At 42.2% G+C, this 16,459-nt stretch overlaps 1 long non-coding RNA gene across 2 annotated transcripts in view; it reads left to right on the plus strand.

The window, feature by feature from the left end:
- The window catches only part of LOC104684891, a 141,615-nt gene that overhangs the window by 61,682 nt on the left and 63,474 nt on the right, over nt 1-16,459 (plus strand). For both annotated transcript variants that reach the window (XR_002043925.2, XR_751044.3), the window contains one exon: nt 3,366-3,500. This is a non-coding gene — a long non-coding RNA (uncharacterized LOC104684891). The remainder of the gene's footprint in view (nt 1-3,365; nt 3,501-16,459) is intronic.

The raw sequence follows: 16,459 nt of genomic DNA on the forward strand, positions 1-16,459 counted from the left end.
AAAGAGGAAAAATAGTAGAATTCTGTCAATTTGTACTTTTCACTCTGCTATTTTCTTCAGAAAATAGCTAATCATATATGATGAAATTATTTCCTCAGTGTGGGGTTATTAACAATTCATGCAACATTTTGAAAACTGAAGGAAAAGTAATTGCCTAATACTAACATTCATACTTTAAATGCCTAGCTTCAATTTTGCTTTTGGACCAGAGATTTTTAAGTCTGTCTTCAAATCCTACAGTGAACATGCCTGCAAAATTAATGCTAAATCTTCAACCAAGGAACTCCCTTAGCTGTGCTCTTCCTCCAGAGGAGTTTGTGACAACTTCTATAGAAAACTCATAAAGACCATGAGACTGTGCAGGAATGGAAAGAAAATGGATTTTACCTTACATTCCTTTTATCCTGTAAATATTAAAGGATACCTTTGTATGTTTTAAAAATCCCCCAATTGTTCCCTGAAAGCCAAACAAAGTGGGATTAATTTTTAGTCAGTGTCTTAATTGCACCTGGTGGGGCTACAGGGGAAAGGGGATGGTGCTCAGAGTGTGTAGAAAAGTTTGGACACGTTCCTTTCCTTACAAAGATAAATAAATGTATATTTAAATGCCTTTAGAGGAGCACTGATATGAAGTTTACATTGTCAGCTTGAGTGTTTTTTGGCAGTGTTAAGCAGTCACTCCATCTTTAGCCATGGGGAGAGGCTGGGCAGGAGATGGAGCTGTCTGTGGTGTCCGAGGGTGCTCAGCAGGGCCAGGAATTTGGAGCAGAGGCCATCCTGAGACAGCAGTGAGTGCAGGTGGAGAGGGAGGGAAGGAGCTGCTGGAAGGAAAGCTGCTCCCAAAGGGTCCATATTGCACACTAATGCTTCTGCAAAGCTCTTTCAGATATTTATGAGAAAAGCTGTAGGACTGGGAATCCTTATCAGAGATGAAGGGTGGGTGTAGATGGTTTTTGGAGGGGAGAACTCCCAGTGTAATTTGTTAGCAAAATGACAATAAAAAACCCAACAACCATAATGTTAGCTTTTAATTCTTTTTAGCATTATTTAGAGCAGAGACTCAGAATTTTCATCAGGTTGGGTTGTTTTGATCTTCTTCTTCTGAGCATGTCTTGCTATTCAGTTTTCCACAAGAATTTTAGCATCACCAGCAAGCAGCGTATCACTTGTACAGCACCACTGACTTTCCATCTGCCCTGGGAGCTGAGCTGCTCACAGATTGCTGTGAGTGCAGTGCTCTATGATGAGCTGAGTTTCTGGAATAACAAAGCTGTTGTGTTTCTTTGAAATGCAGGTCAGGTAGCCTGTGGCACTGAGCACAGGACCACTGACGTGGTCAGCGAGCTCCCAGGGGCACGTGAAGACTCGTTTACACACTCTGTCCCAAAGACACACGGGGTATGTCCTGAATACGCAGGAACAAGAAAGGAAGGATGTGATTTTGCTTTTTCTACATTTGATGTTTTCTTTGGGTCCTGGAAAAGGAAGTATTTCAGCATGGATTTGCAAAGGGACTTCTCACTTCTGTGACTGAGAGCAGGAAGGTCAGCTGTAGGTCAGCATGGACTTTGTTCTAGGCTGTTATTATTCAGTGCTGCTCTTTCACACCTCCATTCCCGTGCAAAGCTGCTTTTTGCATGCAGCAGATCTGTGCATTCACAGAATATGCTCTTAATGCAAAATAAACTGGTCTGGTCTTTGGAGACTGAGAGCCCCAGCAGGGTATGGGGCAAGGAGTGATCAAAGAAGACCTGGGATGCTACAGGGGACCAATGGGCCAAAGAGAGGGGCAGCTGCATCCTTCTTAAAAAGAGGTAATGATGTCTTTGAGCTCTTGTGCAGATGTACTTTAAAAATCCCAGTACAGATGGAGACAAAATCCCCTCTCCGGTAGAAATCCAACTGTTTTCACAAAAGGCTGAGTAACTCCTTAAATAAGAGATGTAGGTCAGGTGGAGGAGCCAGCCAGGGGTGCCTCAGGTGCTGTTCCTGAGCAAATGGAGCTGGTGGGAAAAGGGGAGAGCTGCTGGCTTGGTAGCTCAGTGGTCTGTGCTCTTGTGGCAGAAAAGAGAAACGTGGAGAGCAGCGAAGGACGCACCCGGCAGCAGCGCATGTTTGGAAGAGGAGGTTGTTCCCACCAAGGTGGTTGTGGGTTTTTTTTCAGATACCTACACAGCTAGGAGCACTGGGAAAGTGGATTAACTGTTTAATGAAGCACAGGACGCAGCTGTTTTCCTCCTCGTGCCTTTAGTGTTCTCTCTTGTATACTGCCAAACGTATGGGGAGCATCTGAGAGCAACAAGCAGCAGCTTAGTGGCTTAGGAGGGAAATCCCAGAGTTAGGTATGGTTTAAAGTCACTACAAATGTTCCTGCATGCCCTTTGGGGTGGTGTGGCCTGATGGCCCTGCCACATACACACCCTTCCTGCCTTTGCAGTGCTCTGCTCAGATCTCCATTCCACTGGTTCTCCACATATGTACTGTGCTCGTGATTGAGACTTGATTCTTACAGAGCTGCTTATACTCTTGATGCTGTTTTTTGATTCCCCCCCTGTTGCCCCCTGGGACCCTCTGCTTTCCCTCCCCTCCTGTTTATTTGCACACATTTGTCCACCTCCTCCTTTTGCTGTCAGGAGACAGCAGGACTCCATGAGGAGTGAGCCATCAGCTTTGCTGGACTTTTGCATCAGGTGTGCTCAACTGTTTGGGCTTTGAAGGCTTTACTGGCTGCTGCTCTGACTGAGATGAATATTGTGTATCTGTGCAATGCACAGCAACTAATGTAACATAGCCATATTCTCTGTGCATTGGGCAGAATTTCTGACTTCATGCATCATTCTCAGCTTGCTGTAGCAATTTCACAAAGTCAATCCTTATCTATTAGCACATAGGAAAAGCAGCAGAGAAATAGGCACAGGACTTTTTTTTTTTTTTTTTTAATTTTAAGAAGGTTTTCTAAGTGTATTTCATGAATAATGAACCTACTCATTTGGAGTAGGCTTTGGGTACTTGACACATTCTGTGCAAGAGCTGACGTACCTGACCTTTGAACTGAGTTGATCACAGGTTTGACTTTTTAAGTTATGCAGTTAATGTACATAGATGAAGATGATCAGCTCAGCATAGCCACCCTTGCCTTTGAGGGTAATTTGGAATATTTTGGGAGCATTACATCACTCATGAAGTTCATTTATTATGTGCCATCTGAGAGGCCCCCTAAATTCAGCCAAACTAACCACTGCCAGCCCTCTGCACAATCTTTTGTTCCTGCTGCCCATGCTGGCTCCTCTCCAGGAGGGAGAGGTGGTTTCCAGAGCAGCTCAAGCACACAAGCTCTTACCATTCCTTGTGTCTCTTCTTTCCAGACACCTTTGGAGTCACGCTTCCCTACAGAAGAGGTGTTGCAGATGGACCCCACTGTGTTTCTGAGGCATTTGGTACTGTAAGTGGCTCACTTGAATGAAAGCGATTTTGGGAAGAACAGCTGGGAGCTGGAGCAGGTAAGGCGTGTTGCTTGCGTGGGCAGGAGCAGTTTGGTGCCTGTGGCTCTTGCATGTTCTAGTGAGCTGGAGCACAGCCTGTACAGGAACTTCAGGCTGGCGTTGTGTGTCGTGCTCCAGCCTTCCTGGTCTTTGGGAGGAGAGAGGCAGAGGGAGCCTGGAGCAGAGGGACTGCAGGGCACTCTGCACTGGAAGCAGGCCAGTCTCTGTGCCAGTGCCACAGCTGACAGGAGACAACCTCGTTGTGCAGAGGCAGGTGGGACAGAGCCAGGAGCTCCTTGCAGAAAGCCCAGGGAGACAGGCTGTCCTACAGCCACGGCTCTGCTGTGGCACCCTGCTCAGGCTCCTCACATACTGCGCTCTTCTCCAAGCAGCTGGGTGGGCTGGCACCAGGGAAGGAGGGCTGCTTATCCCTCAGCCACCATGCAAATTGTTCCCAAGAAAGAGCAACTTGGCAGCAGCTCCCTGGGATTTGTGACTTTGGCAAGTTGTCAATGGTAGGGAGTGAGAAAGAGGTGCGAATGAATTATTCTGTCTCCACGAGATTTTTCCCTCTGGGGGATCCAGGCACAATCTTCCTCCTCCTGAGCTTGCCTTGCTGATTTTGTAAATCTGCAGCATGCAGGCAAGGTCCTAAATGTCGCCTAAAAATATCTGTCCATCATAGAGACTTAATCATGCTAGGCCCTTATGGAGCATCTCTGCCTAGGGATGATTTTTCCTTGATGTGCAGAGGTACGTGGCAATTATATGCAGACATGGGACTGCCTCTGTCTAGTTCTGGTAAGGTGGATGGAAAATAATGTGAAGAAAGAGTAGGAAAAAGCATAATAAAAAGCAGGAGAACAGCACTGACCTAGGCAAGTACACTTTCTCCAGCCAGGAGAAAAGTTTTTTGAGCAAAACAAGCAAAATGCACCTATTGTCTGCTCTTTGTAGTGATGTTTGGAGCCGCTAAAAAGTGATTTCATCGCTGCCAGTTCCAAAAATAAAAGGTCAGCAATGAAGGCCCTCCCCAGTCCTGAAAAGCACTTGTTATTTTCCAGTAGTATTTGAGGCTAAGCTCTGTTTGCAAGTGTGTTGCTATAATTTGAAATTTGTTTGTTTGTTTTTTTAAAAAACGGGATTCAGTCACATGGTTCCTGGGTTTGAGACATCGCAGAGATTGCCCAGCCTTTGGGAAGCTGAGGTAAAATGGTGGGAGATGGTAGTTCTGTGTATTAACCCTTCCCCCTGTCCCTAGCAGATATTTTTAAGGTATTACTGATTTTCAGTAGTCAAGTACTGCATGGATTAAAAGAAGCATCAAGGGGAAATCCTAATTTCCAAAGAGAGCAGTGCTGTGTGAGAGTGGGGCAAGAAGTGGTTTGCTGCTGGAAAATGCCAGCTGTGTGTGTGGTGCCTGTCTGCATTTGGTAACAAAAAAGAGAAGACTGAAGTCCTGCTGTCACCCCTGGTGCCAGCAGAGCTGCAGCCACGGTAAGGTCAGAGTGGGGACCTTGCAGCCCCAGCAGAGCAATCTGGGAATGAGCAAAAGCCCAGCTCGTGGGGTGGCTGGGTGTGCAGGTGGACGGCAGCCTCGGAGCGCGCGTCTGCCCTGCGCCGCCGTCCCAGCGCTCAGCAGGTGAGGAAATGCTGAAGGCAAGTGCTTCCTACTTCGTAAACAGCCTAATCTTTCATCAAATAATTTATTCTATGTAAAGGAAGAATTCTAGTGTGCAAAGCTAATCTGTCTTGTCTAAACCCTCCGTTTTTATCTTTGAAGCCCAAGTAAGTGTCCAATTTATAGTATTTAGTAGATAGGATTTGGGATTCTTATCGACTTGGCAATCTTGGTTTTGGACTTCCTGGTCACGTTTCTGAAAAAAACCATCAGCTTAAGAAATTGATGTTTTTGACAGTGTATTTGCTTTTCTTTTTTTTTTTTTGAATGTCTGAGACATTTCTGCTTGGAAAGTGTGTGTTGCAATTATCAGGTTATAACAGTATTCTAAAATTTTCCTCAGACTAAATGACTTTAAAAGTCCTGAGTGAGAGAAGTTCCTTATTTCTCTGGCTTCTGTATTGTCAGTCAAAATATTTACAAGAGCCAGGAGATGCCATATTTTCTACCAGGAGAGGTAGAAATTTGTGGCAAAAGAAGGGATTTAATCAGAATTGATGGTTTCACTTTGAGACAAGCCAGCAAGTTTTTACTTGTAATTATTTCTGATGTCTGTGTCTTGAGATTCTGAGTTTGATGGGCAAAAGGTCCCTCTTTTCAAGGCACTGAGTACTTGGTGGGGTCTGGAGGGCTCAGGCCTTCAGCAGATCAAGGTCACATAGCAAAAGAAGAGATGGAGAAAGAGAAGCCAAAAGGAGGAATTACAATTTTCAGTGCTGTCAGTCTCTACTGTTCTCATGCTGTCCAGCTGAGGAAACTGCTAAATGCTCTGTTTGCTGGTGCTTGGTGCAGACAGGGCGTGCAAGAGGCTGGCAAAGAAATGCTTCAGTTGTTGTTGCATAGTCTGTGGCTCCCTCCTGCTGTTAATGCTATAGGGAAAGTTGCCTAAGTTGAGGTACCCAGCTGGGTAATGTGTTTATCCTCAAAAATCATGTTTCCCATTGCTAAAGAACCATTCCACTCTAAAAAATTATCATGTTATTAGCTGTGCTGTGTTGTGAGAGCTCACCTTGTGATGTTTTTTTTTTTGACACCATCTTCAAATAATTTGTTTGGCAACAAACCAGGCTGATTAAATACAGCAAACAGGCTGAAGCTCTTTTCCCTTTTCAGCAAGCAAATGACCAAGGCTTTTTATATAGCTTAAAAATAACTCTGCAGATGAAATTCTGTAAGGCCTAATTCAGCCATCTTCGCCCAATCAATTTGTCTTATACTACCTCTCTCTGTTTAAGGCTGGTCTTAATAAGCTGTCAAAACCCCATGTGCAGTGGTGGATAATGGTAACTCGTCAGCTGAGGGAGATGTGGGTGAGGGACGTGCTGTCTATAAAGTAGTGTTGTTGCTTTTTCTCATCAGTTTTTCATACAAGAAAACCAAATATGTAGCTATAGAGATAATCAGCAAGTATGTTTTTCGACTTTTGAGTGTGCATGCTCTACTGATAGTGTTGGCTGCTTTTTAGGTTGGAGTATTGTGGAAAGCAGAGGGAGGTGAAGCCCACAGCAGGAGTCATTAATTAGAGGAGATGATAGTGTGAACATGCTGTGGTACACTCAGGTGAGTCTTGGTACACATTGATTTATACATTATTAAAACAAACTCCTCAGTTACTTTCAAGATTAGCGTGACAATGTATTTTTGTTAAAGCCAGGCACAGGGGACAGAGAGCATGTTCCTGGCGTAGGCAATTAGTTCTCCTTTTCCCAGTCTTGCTGGTCCAACTCGATTAACAGCAGACTTCCTCATACATTGCTCTGCTTTATCTGTCTTTGGCACAACTCCTTTTTGTATTTTTCATCATCACATGGGTAATATGTGAAGGAGAAACTGGTCCTTCCATGACAGAGGAGATTAATTTCAGCAGCTGTTGCAGGATAAATGCAGGATACAAAGGGAATTTGATGTGAAGGGGCTTCAAACCTTGCTTTTGCTTATGAGTAAACTTGCAATGTTTGCATCTTCACATTATTATTTGGGAACTTCATTTACTAGCTGAGGAAAACATTTTTTCCTGCAGTGTGCTAAAGCCAAGCTCTAGACTTTGTTTTCTGGGAAGGACAGTGATTCTAGTCTGGAGATGAAGTCCAAGGTTTAGTTGCCATTCCCTACAACTTGTGCAAATATTGGAAAAGCGTTAGCAGTTCCTGTACTGTTTCAGGGCCAGTATGTGGCTAAGCAGGGGCTCGTGCTGGCTGCAGTTTCTTACCCAGGAGAAGCTTCTTCACCCCGCTGAATAACTTGCAGCGTGTAGAAGACCCAGAATCTGAAATGTAAGAGGTTTGCAGGAGAGCAGTAGGTCAGGGGAGCGGAGGATTAAATGGAGTGACCAGCCAAAGCTGGGACTGTGGAAGGTGTTATATGCTTGGGACTGTGCTGGGAGTTCCCACTCTGACAGTGTTAACAAGCTTTTCCATAATTCAGTTACACCTTGGAAACAGTTAAAGCAATTTAACAGCAAACTTGGCATAATTACCAGTTAATAGCCAGAGTCAGTGCTCCTAAAGTGTAAATTGTTTTGGTATTGATCTAAGCTTACACTGTCAGCATTTTGTAGAGACTGAACTTTAAGTGCTTAATTCAGCGGTATGCAACCATTAATTTTTTTTTTTTTTAATCTGCAAACAAAGGTGCAAGTGCTTATTCTATTTTTCTGCAATAATAAAATCAATTAAAATGTTTTTCCCCAAATATAGATGACCTTTGTAAGCAACACATTTGAAATGCCAACATGTGAGAAGAAAATTATGACAGGATCTTGTGTTTATTAGGAGAAATGGAGGACTTGCTAGCAGGTTAACACTGTAGCTGCTGACCAGGCCTCCTTTACACTGATTTCCAGTGGTAGGAGTTCTGTGGTCAGGTCAGTGCTCCACCAGCCTTCCTGCAGTTAAGCTTATGATTTTGTCTCTACACCTATTCCAGTGTAGTTTGATATTTAGTGCTGAAGTCATTACCTCTTGGTGAACTTCAGCAAAGCCCAGAGATGGGGCAGTCTGCATCACCATCAGCACAGGGGAGTGTGAGCAGAGTCTACACACATGGGAATACCTGGAGGCATCTTTGCAGGATCGGTGCTCCATCTCCAGAATGGAGGAATTGCACAGTTAGGAAGACTCTGACAAAGTCTATCAGAGCTGAACAGTGAGATTGAACATGGAGGCATGCATGAGGACCAGGAGAAATTGTTTTCCCAGCATCCTCTTCCCCAAATTCCTTGTGCTGCCCATTCTGGTGAGAGTGACTTGGAGCAGGACTGGGTGATTAATACTGTTTAGTGCTTTGCAAACAGAAACGATGTGTGACACAGGTTCTGCATTAGGTATTTTCTTCTTGAACAAAAGGCAGATCCTACACTTGATATGTTTGGAGGCAAATCTGAAAAACAGTAAAATATGGAAGGAAACAAAATGAACAGTTTGTGAAGGAACAGGTTGCTCCTGGCCCGCAGTTCCCACAGAGGTCCCCGGTGAAGGGGGTGCAGTTAGTCCTCTGGGTGATTTAGTCTTTAGTAGGAATTAGTCTTGGTGTCTGCTCACCCAGAACAGGAAGTTCAACCTGAATCAGACTTAAATGTGTCTCCAGCAGACCAAGACTTCAAGTTGGTCAGCTCTCCTGCGAGGAAATGTATTGCTTTGCTTGTCAGGAGGGACTGGAGAGGTGTTTAAACTCCACCGGGCAAGATTCTACCAGAACCATGGGGTTTATTTTTCCCCTTTTAATTTGACTCTAATAAAGACTGTAATGAATCTCTCTGCATAATTTTCTGGGTTCTATAGCCTTCCCCTGTCTCCCTGGCAAAGCCTATTGTAATTTAATTTTCTTTCTTCCTCTAATTTATTTGTGTTTCATAGCCCTGCCTGACAAGCTTTCCCTTGTCTGGCCATCTCTTTAAACTCTCACTTGGTTGCTGCGATGAACATGCATTGTGTGTTTTATACTTTATAAGTATTTCTGTGGGAGGAGACAGGACAGTCTGTTGTTTTTGATGGTCATTTGCACACCAGATTCCCTTTGGGACCCATTTCCTCAGTTTACGAATTACCTGCCTGCATGGGAGTGAAGAGCTTCAAGTCTTTTCATACAGAAATGCTCATGGACAAGAAACCAAAGAGTGGTTTTACATGTACATTTACTGATAGCAATGGGTTTTAATCCTTATGAGCTTCTGAACAGGTGTTTCTGGTTTGCTCTTCACATGTGGCAGTTCAGGACTAGCTCCTTGAATTTAAAATCCAGTGTCCCAAGGGTTTATGAAAGTTTACTTTTCATATCTGCCTCGGAGTGTAGGTGATTGCAGAAACAGTTCATGACCCATGAATGGATGCATTTGCTTCTGTAGCTCCACACAAACCCGTGTCCCTCGTGCACTGTGCTCCATGCTGAACTCGGTAACCGCGCTGTTGTTCCTTCAGTGCAGCCAGGACTGGAAGTGCAGAGCCCTGGGTTCACAATGTTTTAATTACTGTTGCATCAGACTGCCTGAATGACAGTGTACTGGCACGTCACATCATTTACAGAATTTATTCTTGAAATCCAGAAGGGCTGATTCATGCTTCTCAAGTCTTTTCTTAGACCTCATGAAGAAGGAAGTGAAACTGATGAAAGACCAGTAAATATAACTAAATATAAACGTGCTACCAAACACAGCTTTGGCTGGATCTTTGTTATTGATCAGATGTTCTCAGTAGCCACAGGTTTAACTTTCTGAAGAATATAATTGCAGTATGTCTTGAGTTTTACTAATTTAGAGAAGCAGGCATTCTCCAGTGAGTTCAGTAGAGTAATTTTGGACCATTCGTATCTGTCTGACAAAGGCATATGGTTTAGTGACTTTATTATTTGTCTCAATTTTACAGAGGAATGTTCACATTTCATTGATTGGAAGTACTAAAAAATACCCTTATTTTGAATAAGGAATTAAGAAAATATGCTTACTCTAGAAAAATGAATTTGAAAAACAAAATGGAACATTCAACACTGTAGTAAAATTAAATCAATAAATAAAATTATAGGGAAATAGAGATTACTGTAAATAGAGATTACTGGCAACAGTAATGGTGGTTATTCAGTGTTACACTTCATGTTGAAATGATGTACTACCTTGTCAGCAAAGAAAATTCTTAGTTCTCATCTGCGAAGAGCTCTAACAAGCAATAAAAGAGAGGGTTTTGGTTCATTTACCCCTAGAAGTCGACTCCAATTCAAAAGTTATTTGAGTTAATGATGTATGACCAGAAGCGTATAATACAGACTTAGCCAACACAAAGGTCTCATACCTGACATGGCAAAATATGCAACCCCACCAGTCCTGATGCCTGTATGGTGCCCTGTTATGATGTTTCTTGAAGTTTCTGAGGAAATGGGGTTCAGTATAGCAGAGTCATCTGGACAATGAGCACTTCAGCAAATGCTCTTACAATCTCTTTCCTCTTTTTTCCCTTTGGAATTTTGCTTTGGAGGCACATTTCCATTCAGTCCTTAACTGTGAGTGTGCTCACACATTGCTCCCCCTGGTTGTCTAGGGTATGCTCCAGGGGTTCTGAGCCTCCTGCCATCACAGCTCTAGACATGCTGTTCTGTTTCAAGGGATGGTAACTGATAAGAATAGATTGTGTACTGCAGATCTAATTTTGCAGTTTGGTCAATATAAAGCTGCCCATTGACTTTTAGCAGCTGTATTGGACCCAAGTTGTACAGTCTCATCTTGGAGAGTGTGCAAGTGCTGTGTTGTTCCTAGCAGAGTGCTGGGAGGAGCTGTTTGCTGGTTTTTTTCAGGGGTTGTACAAGAAAAGGAATAAAAGCATGCTGGTGCAGCACATTTCCTTGCTGCATTGCACTCAGTTTTCAGACCAAGGATAGACTTGTGGTGCAACACCTGTTTGGAGTTAGATGTCATCAAAAGATGGATGGAAGGAATTCAAGAAACATACTGTGACTTGTTTTGCATCCTCACAAATCTTTGTGGTCTGGTTTGTTGTGGACATCGTTGGTGGGAAGTTTTTGCAGCATGGCTCTATTCACTTGGATTTCCAGATGAGGTACTTTCAGTGATTGATTGTGATCTTGCAAGACATATTTCATTATCAGACAAATTTTGAAAAGCCTTCCTGGGAATGATATTTTGCAAAATGTATGTGTTCACAGCTTTCTCTCTCCTCCCCCTGCATGGAGTTTCTAACAACCTAGAATTAAGGTGGGAGAGATGAGTAACACAGAATTGAAAATATCATCATGGCTTTTGCATATGCAACAACAGCTTTGGAAGTGCTAGCTGATAAGTTTTCTTCATATTTGCATGTAAAAGCACTCAACTTTGCCCTCCCACTTCCCGGTGTGGAATTAAATACACTTCTCTCCGTAACAATCAGATTCTACCTCTGTAAAAGGGATGAGAAGAAGCCTGTTGCTGTATGATGTATGGCCATTTCAGCAGCTCTAATTCTTTCAAGGGTTCATTTATCTCTCTAACGTGGTAATGGTGATAATCCCATTTACAGCAATTGTGCCATAATAATAGGAGGATCAGCACCTTCTGGCAGCTGACCTGGGGACTTGGTACATGCTCTGCTCCCACCTTGCTGCTGACTTCTGTGTGACCTTCAGCAAGTCTCCAGCCTTTCCTGGGACTGCCAGACATCTCCCCATTACCAAGGGTAATGATACTGAAATATCTTTGTAATATGATAGGAGATCCTTGGAAGTAATAGACTTGCTGTACATACCTTGCCATGCATGCTAAATTCTCTTCTTCTTTTATTATAGTGTTGCTCCCAAGAGAATATTAAGTGGACAGGGTGACATTTTCTGTAACACCAAGTTCTGGTCTAATTCCACTCTTGTAAAAGTTTATGGGCACTTTGACTTCACTGTCCTGTGAATCATTCATTGTGCTAAACTCCGTCTGACAGCCATTCCAGAAGATGGTAGAACAATTCTTTCTATGATTTTCTTATCTTCTCTTATTACATAAGTGCTTTTTAATCTGAATTGGAAGAAACCAGTGGAACTTTGGGGGATGATTTTGTGTTTTCAAGTAATACATGGTGGTTTAGGTGCTGAATGTCTGAAAGACCATTTATTTTTTTCAAGTGATGACATAATGTTTGTCTCAAGATGGTGTAAGTTCTAGCACACCTGGTTGGAAAGAAATGAAGCTATTGACAAGTCCTTATTCAAAATGATTCTGTCAGTCCAGGGTGGTTTTCAAAATCCAGTGGTCCAAACTAAAGCTCATTTTTAATCATAAAAAGAGATTGAAGAAGGGAATGTCATTTTTTATGTGCTTTTATGGCATCATTCACAATGGGACGCAGGCTGGGTTGAATTCTGCTCACGACTGCAGTAGCAGTGTTTTAAATCAATAGCAATGGCATTGCAGTCACAGTGCTCTAAGGATGTAAAAAATATAATGTTCATACAGTGAAGTTATATCTTTTGGTCAACCAGTGCAACCAGATAGAGAAGGTAAACTTTCAGGCAACAGTGGTAATTGTAAAATGATAATGTTTGTAGTAAACATTAATGTTAATAAAAATATTGCATGTTTCTTAGGAATACAGAGTTAGAAAAGCTTTATACCAAATATAAAATACCTGCTAAGCTAAAAAGTGCATCATTTGAATCACTGCAAAAGGCCTTAGCAATAGTAATCTGCTACTGGTTTTCATGAAATACAGTTATTATAACCATAATTGTGGTTACAGGCTTAATTATAACCACTTGCACATGGACTGCAACTATGCTCATGCCAATATATCGGTCTAATAATTTAATTTTCTGCTTTAGAGAAGTCTTACCCAGAAAAGCATAAAAATATGTGTACAGTAAATTAATATTAAAAGAAATCAAATTAACTGCAGAATACTATTACAGCAGTTGGTTAAAAACATTTCTTACAGCAAAGTCTGGTTCCCAGACACATCTGGGTTGTGTCCTATGATTCGGGACCAAGTGTTGCTATCTTTGTTCATAGCTGCCGGTTCAGTACCTTGTGGCTGAAGCTCTTGTGCCAGAGGAAGGGCTGGTCTGGCTCCTGAGCAAACCACCACACCAGTCCTTTCTTCTGCCACTGCTGGAAAGCTTTTCCAGAGAAGCATGAGGGATTCCCTGGCACAAGAGAGAAATGCTGGATGTTGGGGTTAGACCCTGCTGTGTTTCGGTCAGGCTGAGTACAGAGCAGAAACCCTAATGCACCAAACTGGGCTGGGCATGAATCTTACTGACAGTAATTCCGTGGCAAACAACTGGTTACTTCAGAGCACATTGAGCAGGACAGCTTCCTCAGATTTGTTCTTTTCCACAAGCTAAAAAAAGTGCATGCTGTCTAGTTATGTGAGTTATTTTTGGCTGGTTGCATGCTGTTCTGATCATTGCTGTGGAATATTCAGAACAGGAATTCCACTTCTCCTGTCTATCATCTCTCAAAGACTTTCCACAAGTGAAGGTTTTCTCTGTTTGTACCTATTTTAAAAAATCATCTCAGCAACTATCAGAGGTTTATGGGGAGAGAGAGGTGTCTAAACCTCCTCATAGCAAAGAAAGGTGGCCCTGTGCTGACCACTGCCTGGGGCTGCTCAGTGATGAATAAGGTGGTAGTTCCAGAGGCAGATGTGAGCTCTGGAGATTTTTTTATAGTGTCTTGCCACAATTTCGTTTTGTTTAGTGGGACAAAATAATGCTATGGTGAAATATTAGTGTGTGTGCAATCACTGCATGTCATTGCAATTATTCAGGTGTTTTTATGCTCATTGCCAAAGAGTTTAGTCAAGCACAGCTGTAAATAAAGAGGCAAAACACTGGTTAAGAATGATTTAGGCCACTGGGGGAAATTGTGTGCCTCCTAAGCAGTACAGGTTCTTTTGGACCTGCTGCACTGTGAGGAAGTAGTTGACTTTAGCCAAGCAGCCCCAAGGTGGAGCAGAAGGATTGAAAAACGTCACCAGCACATGTAGAAGCTGCTGTTACAATAATATGCATGAATGCAATCTGAGCAGCCTGAGGGACATTTAGGACTCCTAAACACCAACCTACAATAAACAGAGAAGAAAAAAGTCTGGAAGTCTGTCTTGCTGCGTGGAAATGTACAAACATTTTGCCAAACTTTGCAGTGTCATTTGAGCTTTACGGGGAGGAGAGGTCAGGCTTGTCAAGAGCTCTGGTGCTTGGCTCAAGGCCACGGAGGTGATGGGAGCTATTGCCTCGTCTGCTCAGTCTTGGTACGTCAATATCTGCATCTTCAGATAACAAAAAGCAATTTTTAGGTTGGCCTCCAAGGACAGAACACAAAAGGAAAATAAAGGATATATTTCTTGTTTTGTGACCACTGTCATACCCTCTCACGGGTCTGACCCCTCTGGTTGTCTGTGCCTGTCTTAATTGTGTGATTTTTCCTAGAGGAGGCTCTCGCTGCTTCCCTCCTAGAGCAGCAAAGCATACACCTTATTTGTAAATTCTTTTTCCCCCTACTCTTTTCTGTAAAAATTGTTTCAAAGCAACTTGTAATTTTGCCCCCTAAGAGTTAATCATTATTTTGTATTTGAAAGCTTTGTCCAAGTATACTTTGGCTTACTAATAGCAGTCATGTTCTTCCAGGCAGAACTTGCCAGGTGACTGTAGAATTTTACAGAAAATTCCCTATCTGCATTATGCTACTTGAGCCATATTTCAAATCCTTTTGTGCTGTTCATATCTTGTTTTGATATAGGCAGTGGACTGTCACACTGATTTTCATATTGCTCTCACGGCACTGATTTAAACCTTTCTGGTATTTAGGTGCCTTTCCCTTTGTGTTGTATGTAGGAGACATTTGATAGGAGGAAACGTAAGTGGCAAGGTGATGAATTTGTTACTCGGTGCATTTTTTATAGGAAGGAAATTCCTGATTCCTTTTAGTTTTTTTTCCTTGCCTTTGTTCACTCTGTAGAAATAAGCTTGGAAAAGAAATCAGTGTTGGACTTTGCTGATGGTCCATGACCAGATTTGCACTTCTAAGAGCTGAGCTCCAAATTAGCACTAAACAAGGGACACGAGGGTTTCCAAAAGCGTTCAGTATCCTCAGCTCAATTGGAAATCTGAGCAGGTGCATTTGCAAGTTAAACTTTTTAAATGCTCTGTCAGTGTTGTCAGCATTTCATTATTCAGTGATGAATTAGCCAAGTAGAAATGTTAACTTTTCTCTGGGATGCAAATTTGCTGTTGCTATTTTTTCTGACTTATTTTTTAGACAATTATTTTTATAAAAAAGCCTGAAGTGATGATGATGGGAAAAAACAGTTGCTTTCATTATTTTCTCCTTTTCCCTGGATGAATTCTGCTCTGTAATGTTAATGTGAATGAAGCAATTCAAATTTTAATTCTCTAGCTTGGTGCAGCCTTTCAGGGGGACAGTCTTAACTTGACAATGTATTAATTGCTGGGAAAACCATTCAAAAATATGGTTTGGCTGTCATTTCACCCACTCCCATCTTCCACTCTCCACTGACAACCAGTTTTCCAATGGTATATTACTAACACTCTGAACAGAAATGCTATTGTTTATCTAGCAGGCTCTTGTTGCCTGCTGGTGTCTTGGTTGCATAATTAGACATAACTTTTTTCTTAACTTGCAAGTGCTTCCCCAAGAAGTAGATTAGAAAGAAAAGGAGTCTAGGAAAGGGAAGAAGTGAAAAGTATTTGACAGTGTTTCTGTGCAGGGTTGTTTTTTTTCCTTAACAATTATTAAGAAGAGGTGCTGTGGGCTTCCTTCAAAGGAGGGTGGCATGCCTGCTGCTGGGATAGGAGTTTTGCTCCTCACTGGAAGTGCAAAGGTATCTTTGCATGTGTAAAAATGTGTAGTTATAGGGAAAAGACAAACAGCTCAGCACTGTGTAAAGGGGAAAAATTATATTTTTTTGTCACTTAAAAGAGGAGATAAGATCCACCCCATAGGTAAGCAGCAGTAAGCAGTCACAGCTGGCCAGTCATCCCCTGGGGTAATCAAATAGCACACTGGTTCTTACTCTTAATTGAGAAAGTGGCTTCAAGTAAAATTAATAGTATGATAATTAATTTTACTGACAACAGATATCTTCACACAACTCCAGATGTACACACTTAAAAATAATGCTCTCTGCAAATTAAGTTAGCATTGACAGTGCAGTTCTCCAGTACTAGATGGCAGCATTAAGAACACTGTAAGAAATTTTCATTAGTTTTCTCTGGTTTGTTTTGCAATCGATATGAATGAGTGAGAAATATGTTGTTGGAATGTAAAAAAGCAGAAGTATAATTTCTTATTGATTAGTTCTAACATAGC

The sequence above is a fragment of the Corvus cornix genome, chromosome 14 (assembly GCF_000738735.6).
Source record: "Corvus cornix cornix isolate S_Up_H32 chromosome 14, ASM73873v5, whole genome shotgun sequence".
NCBI classification, from domain to species: Eukaryota; Metazoa; Chordata; class Aves; order Passeriformes; family Corvidae; genus Corvus; species Corvus cornix.